General features: G+C 40.5%; 2 pseudogenes; both read left to right on the forward strand.

Annotated features, from left to right (window-relative positions):
* The first annotated feature begins 1,999 nt into the window (after positions 1–1,999).
* Positions 2,000–2,086, forward strand: LOC116530567 (annotated as a pseudogene).
* A 343-nt stretch (positions 2,087–2,429) lies between these two features.
* On the forward strand, positions 2,430–2,565 carry LOC116530566 (annotated as a pseudogene).
* The last annotated feature ends 7,997 nt before the right edge of the window (positions 2,566–10,562 follow it).

Consider the following 10,562-nt stretch of genomic DNA (forward strand, 5'->3'; position numbering starts at 1 on the left):
TCCCCATGCTATCTCTCCCCAACTCTCCACCCCCTGCTGTCCCTCCCCTATTTCCCCCAACAGACCCCAGTGTGTAGTGCTCCCCTCCCTGTGTCCATGTGTTCTCATTGCTCAACACCCACCTATGAGTGAGAACATGCGGTATTTGATTTTCTGTTCTTGTGTCAATTTGCTGAGAATGATGGTTTCCAGGTTCATCCATGTCCCTACAAAGGACACGAACTCATTGTTTTTTATGGCTACATAATATTCCATGGTATATATGTACCATATTATCCCCATCCAGTCTATCATCGATGAGCATTTCGGTTGGTTCCAGGTGTTTGCTATTGTAAAAAGTGCTGCAATGAACAGTCATGTGCACATGTCCTTATAGTAGAACGATTTATAATCCTTTGGATGTATACCCAGTAATGGGATTGCTGGGTCAAATGGAATTTCTATTTCTAGGTCCTTAAGGAATCCCCACACTGTCTTCCACAATGGTTGAACTAATTTACACTCCCACCTTATAACTAGTTACACTTCTTTCTATAGGCCTGTTCTTGAAATTTATCCTAATGTCTAGGAATTCATACTTAAAATGTTTTCCTACAGACAATTCTAACTTGAAGCAAATTCTATTTCAAAGTTTCATCTGAAATTCAACACTCTATAGAGGCAACACTATGGCTAGCGTTCACGGCCCTGAGGCCAGTTCACTAAAGCCTAATACTAAAAAAGAATTACAAAACAATAAACCACTATCTACAATGAGATTCCTGTAACAAAAAGTATTTTAAACAGAATGATTGAAGGGCCTGGAAGCAATAAGACACAGATGCATGTTCTGAGTTATAAGAAAGAAAGGCGGGATGTAACATAGGAAAAATTATCTTCACTCCCATCTTACCCTGTCCCCAATTTTAGGCATAACCATTTTATTTGACTGTTCTTGGTGTTCCCTTGAGCACTTTACACAGCCTTCTAATGGCATTTACCTCAATATTTGAATACTTTATTTAAATGTCTGCCTTTTTATGCACTCAGTACCTAGCATCTTTCTAAAGCATTTTATGTATTAAATATACCCCTGATAAAAGAATGAGTGAATAAATGAAGACATCAATAAAAAGAGCTCATTATCCTGGGGGAACTACCCTGGTCCTCTTGGCACTTCAGAAATGGCACCTAGAATTTCATCAATGTCTTCCTGGGAATGAAAAATTGAAAGCTGATGAACCGCATTTTTTTTTCAGAACCACTTATTAACTTGAATTTTCTATAGGGCTATTTCGCTTCTTCTCTGAGTTTATGTCAGACACAAGGATGGCTGCCCAAGGACCAGTGAGAATCCCACCTCTGTCCCTCCTGCTGCCAAGACAGTGGTAGTGTAAAAAGAGCAATTCTAGAAATCTAAGAGCTGAGATTTTTCACAACGAACCATTTTCCTAGTAGAAGTCCACATTTTTAAGCTTTACCAGCTCCTAGCCCCATTCTGATGATACATACAAAGTGTATGCCATTGCAGCTGTAATGAGTTTGGGTTTAAGGTGAAACCTTAAAGGACAATCTAAAACCACATTTGTATTATTTCAACATATATATGGCCCTTATTCTTCTGTTCCAAAACTCAGCTGGAGTTGCCTCTTTTTAAAATTCAAACAAGTATAGTCTAAACTCCTACACAATTTCCTTCCCTACTCCCAGAGGAAATTTTCTGTCCCTCCCAATTGCACTTGAAATTCTCTAGAAAAAAGAAGAGCACTTCTATTTACAGATATTATATTCTCTTACTTGATTCTGGCTTCAAGTTCTTTTGAACTCCATAAGCTGGGTTGAGGGATCCTTTCATTGTATACTTCACATGATTCCAACCACCCATTCCTTCTCCACATGAAGTACCAACAAGCTGAAGACAGGGCATAGGTCAGACCTCTGCTCTATTTTGGGAAGGGACAGAACTATGTTGCAGTGTCCAGCAAACTAAATTAAAAACTGGATATAAGATGCCCACACTAAGACTCTACTTTCAGGAATCATTTCTATAGCTCTTTCCTAGAGAAGTTTCTCTGAAAGTGTAGATCAGCAGTCCCCAGTCCCTGGGCAGCTGAGCAGTACAGGTCAGTGGCCTGTTAGGAACCAGGCCACCCAGTAGGACATGAGTGGCAGGTGAGCCAGCATTACTGCCTGAGTCCTACCTCCTTCCAGATCAGCTGCAGCATGAGATTCTCATAAGACTGTAAACTGTATTGTGAACTGTGCATGCCAGGGATCTAGGTTGCATGTTCCTTATGAGAATCTAATGCCTCATGATCTGAGGTGAAACAGTTTCATCCTAAAACCAGCCCCTGAACTCGACCTGTGGAAAAAAATGTCTTCCACGAAAACAGTCCCTGGTCCCAAAAAGGTTGGGGACCTCTGAAGAGCACTGGAAACCAGGAGGAGGAACGAGGAGGAGGCACAGGGCTCTCTCCTGAGTGCCAGGCAAACTCTTGGTGTTGCTTTGCTGCAGGTGCCATTTGGCATTGAGGATTAATTTTCTTTTCCTCCAGGAAAGTAAGCAGGAGAGGGCACAGTCTAAGTGGTTCCCTATACCCAAAGGATAATAAATCATTCTATTATAAAGATACGTGCACATGTATGTTTATTGTGGCACTGTTCACAATAGCAAAGACTTGGAACCAACCCAAATGCCCATTAATGATATACTGGATTAAAAAAATGTGGCACATATACACCATGGAATACTATGCAGCCATAAAAAAGGATGAGTTCATGTCCTTTGCAGGGACATGGATAAAGCTGGAAACCATCATTCTCAACAAACTGACACAAGAGCAGAAAACAAAACAACGCATGTTCTCACTCATAAGTGGGTGTTGAACAATGAGAACACCTGGACACAGGGAGGGGAACATCACACATTGGGGCCTGTTGGGAGTGGGAGACTAGGGAGGGATAGGAGGGGGTGGGGGGACTAGGGGAGGGATAGCAGGGGGTGGGGGGATAGGGAAGGGATAGAAGGGGATAGTGGAACAGGGGAGGTATAGCATTAGGAGAAATACCTAATGTAAATGATGGGGTGATGGATACAGCAAACCACCATGGCACATGTATACCTATGTAACAAACCTGCACATTCTGCACATGTACCCCAGAACTTAAAGTATAATTTTAAAATGTTTAATGTCTTTTAAAGATGCTCAGACTGTAAATATCCCTCACTATGCCCACTTCCTCAGCTCACTGCACATGCCACGTAAATTCTTGGCTTTATCGCTACAGCTGAGCTGCATTTCTCCTGGCCGGTCCTGGGCAACCTCCAAATTCTTGTTTTATTGATATAGTCAGTTTCAATTTTTTTTTCTCATTCCTACATTTTCCAAGTCTTTTCCTGATGTTTATCTTTCATTCACAGTCTAAAAACTCATCTATTTTAAAGAGGAATTCTGAGACTTCCTTAGGATTCAGAAGTGGCTACAGGCTGCTGGAATTTAAAATAGCATATTGTTTCTCCTGCACACAAAGACTAGCTGAGTACAATAGACAACTCTCAAGGGGTTCCCCTCTCACCAGGCTTCCACCCTGCTAGGAATTTCTGCACACCGGGGAACAGTGGGCAGCCATGTGATTCTCCCCAGACCCCACCCACCACTCATAGGTCCTCAAGAGAACACCTAATCAAAGCCAAAGGAACCCCATTTTCTCTCCCAGGAATCGGTACCAGGAATTAAACACCAGGGCCTGAAATCAGAGACAAAGTCACATAAAGTCCCGCACTCGGAGAGAAGGGTAACCCACTCCCATTGCCAAGCTCCTGAGGACTCTGGCTCCCGTCCTCCTCTGGGTGAGGCTGAGCTGCTCTTTTCAGCATCCAGGGGATACTTCAAAGTCCCTTCATGGCTTCAACTAGATAGTGTTCATTTTTATTACTTTTACCTAAAAGAACTTTGAAGAATAGAGACCTTCAGACAACCCCACAAAGAAAACCATACAAGCTCTCAGAGAAAGAGAGTCAGCAAAAATGTTTTAAAACATTCAGATTAGCCTGTGTCCTCTGATCAAGGAGGTAGTCAGCCGTTATTGCCAGAAAATGAAATGACCATGAATTCTCTTATAGCTAGATGCATTCATTTTACAAAACAACCCGAGACACCTTGGTACATATAACAGTGAAATCACCAAATTCAGAGGCTTTCACTTACTTCTAGGGGAGTCAGTAATTCATTCCAGGAAAGGAGTGGAATTAAAATTGTCGTTACAGAGCAGCAAAGCAAGACCTAGGAATACCTACCGCCCATCACAACATTCCCTAAAAGATTTGGGGTGGGGGTGGGGGAATTTTCTAAAAGTTTTCTTTTTTTAAAACTTAGTGGTTCCCTAGAAGCTCATTTCCAGGAAGAGACTGAAAAAGGCTGCTGTGCAGTCTCTGACCTATGACAAAGATTAAACCAGCTGTGTACATAATGCTGTTTTCTCTGTTAATCAAGTTATCGCTCCTTCCATGCCCTTGAATCTCAAAGTGAAACTTATAAATAATCTGATCTTAACATTTAAAATATGCACTCTCCTTCTGCCCGCCAGACAGTAATAAGCAGTCTAAAGTCACTCAGCCTGGATTTCCTCTCCCTAATTGCCCTAAAAATTAAATAAAAAGCTTCCTGCATCCCTTCTGCTGCTCAATGAAAGTAGGAAAAAATACAGCAAATTCTAGTAAGCCAGCATGCGTGAAGTTTTCTTCCTTGCTCCTTAACATCACATTTACATTCTCTTCCAAACAGCAGCAACTTCTCTGCCTCTTTATCTCCATAGAAATCAAATCGCTATAGTTCAAATTCATGTTGCAGAGAGAATTTTCTTCTATTAGAAAAAGATTGTCTTCCATTTTGCAGTAAGGAGTTTTTTGTTTTATTTCTCTAATGTAAGATTGGAAAAGGGAGAGAAGGGAGGCTTGAATTACAGGACTATTTAAGCCATAATATTTAATTTCAAACTTTGTCCTTTACAGCCGATTACCTCAGCTGCCATTTCTCTTTCTCCTGTTCCCTCATTTTCTGCTGAAAATTGATCTCATTGTTCTTGTCTGAATAAAAAGGTCCAGGCTCAGGGCATTTCAATTGGCTTCAGCTCAAGAATAAAGGATCGCTTTAAAAGTGAAAATCATGGTTTTTTACCAATTCAAATCACATTACTTATTTCTCTCCCAGGCCACTCATGACAGCCCGGGCTGCACCCTTCAGGATCTGTACACACTGCTGAGAGGTCAGGCAACCTGCCACTTCACTGGCAATCTCCCTGGCCGCGTGACCTGTGGGTTGATGGGGAGACCTCAGAAACCTGCTCAGAGGGGCCTTCAATGGGCAACATCAGGAAAGGCACTGTACATTTCCATGTAATGCCCCAAAGGGACAACTCTTGCACTTGACTTTGTTTTCCGCGTCACTATTAGCCACTTACATAGAAATACTGTTATTTATCACCAGCCTATAAGAGAAAACGGATATTCAAGCTTATTTGGAAAGTAACGACTTCAGAGCACCTTAGAAAAAACTTATGTCACTGGAGCACTGTTTCTGGAGTCCCTGTTGAAGAAATATAGTAAGGCTGTGACAGTGCTACTACAAAGCTTCCTATGTTTCCTCTCATAGGTATCTCCCCTTTTCCCCCTCTTCCTGTAATCATCATCCCACCATTTCCTCCATCCTCCCCTCATAAACATCCAAACAGGTCTTTCCTGTTTTGATATCTACACTCTAAACAGGTAGTGAACTAGCAAGAATTCAGAGGAAAAAAAATGGTCATTTCAGTTAGCATCAGGTGAAGCAAATGCAGCAAAAAGATAAGGATTGGAGAATCAAGGTGAAAAGCACACAGGAGCTTGTTGTTCTATTGTAAGTTCTCTGTAAGTGTGAAATTATTTTAAAATAAAATATTATAAAAACAGTGCCATATTTATACCATATAACTTTGTGCTCACCAAAAAATCTAATAAAGACAATATTTGTAGAGATCAGCTGAACAAAAGAGTGTCACAGGGAGAGAAAAATATTCAGGATTGAAATAAGGGGGGGAAATCACCCGAGTTAAAACATGTAAACAGGTTAATGGTTTTACTATGGATATTTATTCCCAGCTTTAGTTTATGAGTCTAGTTTCAAGGCAACCACCACACAGAGGTTGCCACCAAGCTCTTTGTGAGTCGCAAGGCTTATCCTAAAGGACTATTCATATATTTTCAAACACTTTCTTGTGTCAGTCACAAAATGCCCCAAGAGAGTCCTCAATCTTTATATCAGCATCAGGCAAACACAATCCTGGGACAAATTAAAACATGGTAAGCATAAAACTCGGCACTGAGACAGATTAATATGAGCAAGGTATTCGCCAACATCAAACTGAGATGGCAAAGTTTAATCAATAATGATAATGAGTTCCTTACCAACAAAGAATTATTCACGAAGATGGAGGGGACAGGGAGGCAGCCACGAGTGAAAAGAAGCAAAATTCTGTTTTTGGGTGATGTTGCATTACCTATTACCCAGGTGAAGCGTATAGTATGTTACCTTTGAGACACAAAGGTTCAGATTAGCATCACAATTGTTCAATTAAGTGGCAAACAGGCTTGTTGTTTCTATGCAATCCACGGTGCAGAGCTGGCATGAGTGCAACCTTCTCTTTTCAATATGCAAAATTCTTTTAGTTCATCAAGGCTCAGTTCAAATCACCAATCCTTTTTGAAGTTTTCTCTGACTGAATAAATCTACTAAGCACAGCACAGGTGCAAGAGGGAGAGGCCGGCTATTTTTTAAACTGCAAGCAGCCCCTTTGGGACCTGAGAGGATTTGCTGTTTCACATAGAAGTTTTCAGGGCAGAAACTTTTGGCGGAAATGTTACCTAACAGAAAATATTTGAGGCAATTTGGGAGTTCATTTTTAGCCTGCCCCTGGAGTAAATATCACCTAAAACTCAAAACTGTGGGCCTAAACTACCACATATACAGAAGAAATCTAAAAGCTATGACAATTCTCCTCTTAGCTGTACCTAAGACACTACTGGTAAAGTAATGGATAATTTTTATTCTCAAATAAATTCATTCAACAGATAAAATAACCAATTTACAAAAAGAAAAATAAATGCCCCCAAACGAACTAATGGATCATGTTGCAACAAACTTGTGGCTTCAATAAAGGATCAGTATAACACAGCAAACACCAGAGACCAATCCCTGGACTTGAGTCCTGCTTCTGCTGCCCACGGGCTATAGAACTTCAGACAAGTCACTTAACAGCTATGTACCTCAGTTTCTTCATATTTAATAAGCAGTAACAATACTATATATCTAATTGGGTTGTTGTAAGATTAAAGAGTCCAAATTATGTGAAGTCCTTGGAATCATGCCCAGCACACAATAAGTGCTCTATAATTAATAGTCATTATTACAATTTTATATTAAGCCCCAATTTAAATGGTCAAGTAACAAATGGGATTGAACCCTACAAAAGTTAACTAATTGCAGAACTACGGAGAATTGATTTTAGATCTTTCTTCCTTCATTATTCCTCTGTGTTCTGAAATAATTTGCTCACTTCCCTGCAAGTTTCATCATCTAGGAAACATAAATAAATATTAAACATCATAAATTCCATTTATTGCTATGCAGAGAATAAACTGTAGGAGCCAAGACTGGTGCAGGAGTATCATTTAGAAGGCTATTGCAGTATAGTCCAAATGAGACATATTCATGGTTTGAATCATGCTGGTGGCAGTTTAGATGGTGAAAAGTGTTCAGATTCAGAATGTATTTTGGAGGACTTGTCAATGAGTCGAACAATCAAGATAAAAGGAAAGAGAACAATCCAGGATCATCCTTGTGTTGCTAGGAACGACCAAAATGGATGGTATTGTTGTCAGGAAAATAGGAGGGCCAGGTGTGGTGGTGCACACCTGTAGTCCCAGCTACTCTGGGAGCTGAGGTTGGAGGACTGCTGGGGACCAGGATTTCAGAGCTGTAGTGAGTGATGATTGCACCTGTGACTAGACCCTGTACTCCAGCCTGGGCAATACAGAAAAATTCTATTTTAAAAATATATACACCATGGAATAATATGCAGCCATAAAAAAGGATGAGTTTTTGTCTTTTGCAGGGACATGGATAAAGCTGGAAACCACATTCTCAGCAAACTGACAAAAGAACAGAAAACCAAACACCGCATGTTCTCACTCATAAGTGAGTGTTGAACAATGAGAACACATGGACACAGGGAGGGGAACATCACATACCGGGGCCTGTTGGGTGGTGGGGGGCTAGGGGAGGCATAGCAGGGGGTGGGGGCATAGGGGAGGGACAGCATTAGGAGAAATACCTAATGTAGATGATGGGGTGATGGATGCAGTAAACCATTATGGCACATGTATACCTATGTAACAAACCTGCACATTCTGCATATGTATCCCAAAACTTAAAAGTACAATTTTAAAAAATAAAAATAAATATGGAATATTTATGAAAGAAGGAAAGAAAGGAAAGAAAGAAAAAAAAGAAAGAAGAAAGAAAGAAAGAAAGAAAGAAAGAAAGAAAGAAAGAAAGAAAGAAAGAAAGAAAGAAAGAAAATAAATCCCTGTCTCTAGTAATAATACAAAAATTAGCTAGGTGTAGAGGCATGCATCTGTAGTTCCTGCTACTCAGGAGGCTAAGGCAGGAGAAATGCTTGAACCCAGGAGGCGGAGGTTGCAGTGAACCAAGATTGTACCACTACTCTCCAGCCTGGGGAACAGAGGGAGACTCCATCTCAAAAAAAAAAAAAAAAAGTAAGTAATTAAAAAGGAAGAGGAAAATAAGAGAGACTGGGAAAGAAAGGGCTTTGGGGAAGGAGAAATAAAAAGTTCAGTTTGGGACATGTTAATTTGAAAGTTTTTATTTAATATCCAAGTAGAGAATCAGGCAGATAGTTGCATATATAAATCTGAAAAAATCAAAGCAGATGTCAGTGGTCAAGATATAAATATAGAGTTATCAATATTTAGTGATCTTCCTATATTTAATAGAAGCACATTCAAAAAGATTAGAAGGCCAAGGACCAGGAATGGAATGGATCAATCCAAAATTTGGAGGTCCCGCAGAGAAGCCTCAAAAAAAGAAATTGACAAGAAATAGTCAGGAAGTTGCCAAAAGACCAGGAGAGTGTGGTGTCGTGGAAACCAGCACAAGACAGTTTTCACAAGCAGCAACACCCGGCTTCGCAGATCAGACCTACAAAACCCACCTTTTAAACAAAAAAAAAAAAAAAAAAAAAAAAAAATCTTTCCCCATCCTAATTTTAAAACAGTTAACTATGCACCTTAGAGGTAAATACAATGGTTAACTCTATGTTAAAAGATAGAGAGAACAGGGAGAAAGGAAGGAACATTTTGGTTATAACCAGATTACTATTTGTGTATTGAAGATTGATAGAATCCCATTAGAGAGTCATTTTCACTAAAAATTCAGACGTGCAAACCTTGTTGACCAAAACCATAGTGAGGTAGGACTTGTGTGAGGAAGAGCCAGCAACTTGAACCCCAAAGTCCCCTCCAGCAAACATGGCTGTTTCCCTTCTGCTGCCTATTACAATTTTCAGCAGCTTTCAAAACCATTTAGGAGCCCAGGGTAGCCGGCAGCATCACAGATCACTGCCAACAGTTGAACAATTCTGTTTCAGCCAAACACAGAGAAAGATTGGGCAAAAGCATCCACTATTTTATTCTGCACTTCCAGCACAATTTTCTTTTGGAAATATGCAAAACTTGTATTCTAAAGTTCAGAATCAAGTTCTGTTTAGAAAAACAAAGGCAAGGGAAGATTTGCAATCTGAGGAAGTGACTTTCAAACAGAAAGGCACTGAGGCATTATGTAATATGTGCTAGACTCCAGAGCCCAAGAGAGTGAGTTAGTGATAGATTTTCAGCCTTATCTCTTTCAATTTGTCTGCCCTTCTTGGAGTTATACCCCCTAACATGATCTGGTTTGTGGCTTAAATTGTGTTTCTGCAAGAACATCCTATCCTGAGGCCCTGGGTTTGTGTCACTGAAGAGAGATTTAGCAGCCTGGATAAGCACACCACTGTCCATGGGAGGATTAATGTCATTTACTTAGCATTTATGTAGCACTTATATTCATGATTACTGACCATTCCTCATAGGATCCCTAGGAGGTAGGTGATCACCGTTATCTTCAGAATTCAGTGCGGTAGAACAACTTGCTTGGGGTTACACAATAAGAGGCTAAAGCAGAGTCCCCTTGTGCTGTCTAGCCCACGAGATATAGACTTTCATTACAAGCAATTCATCAGCAGGAGCCCCAGCAGCTGAATGGAAGTCAGAGAGTCCAAACTCAAACCAAAAGTAAAAATCCTGCCACCCTCCTGCTTCCAGTATATTTCCCAAGGTGATCTCTTTCCAAATACAAGGCCAGGGAAAAAATGCACTTGGCAGTGTCCACCTAGCAGCAGGAGGTATGTGGAATGGTCACTCTCCCCATTCCCACTGCCCACCCTCAACGCTACCCACTGCACATAAAGAGAAAGCCCACATGAGCAGCAGT

The sequence above is a fragment of the Sapajus apella genome, unplaced genomic scaffold (genome assembly GCF_009761245.1).
Source record: "Sapajus apella isolate SASKATOON/1434 unplaced genomic scaffold, GSC_monkey_1.0 scaffold67, whole genome shotgun sequence".
Taxonomy (NCBI): domain Eukaryota; kingdom Metazoa; phylum Chordata; class Mammalia; order Primates; family Cebidae; genus Sapajus; species Sapajus apella.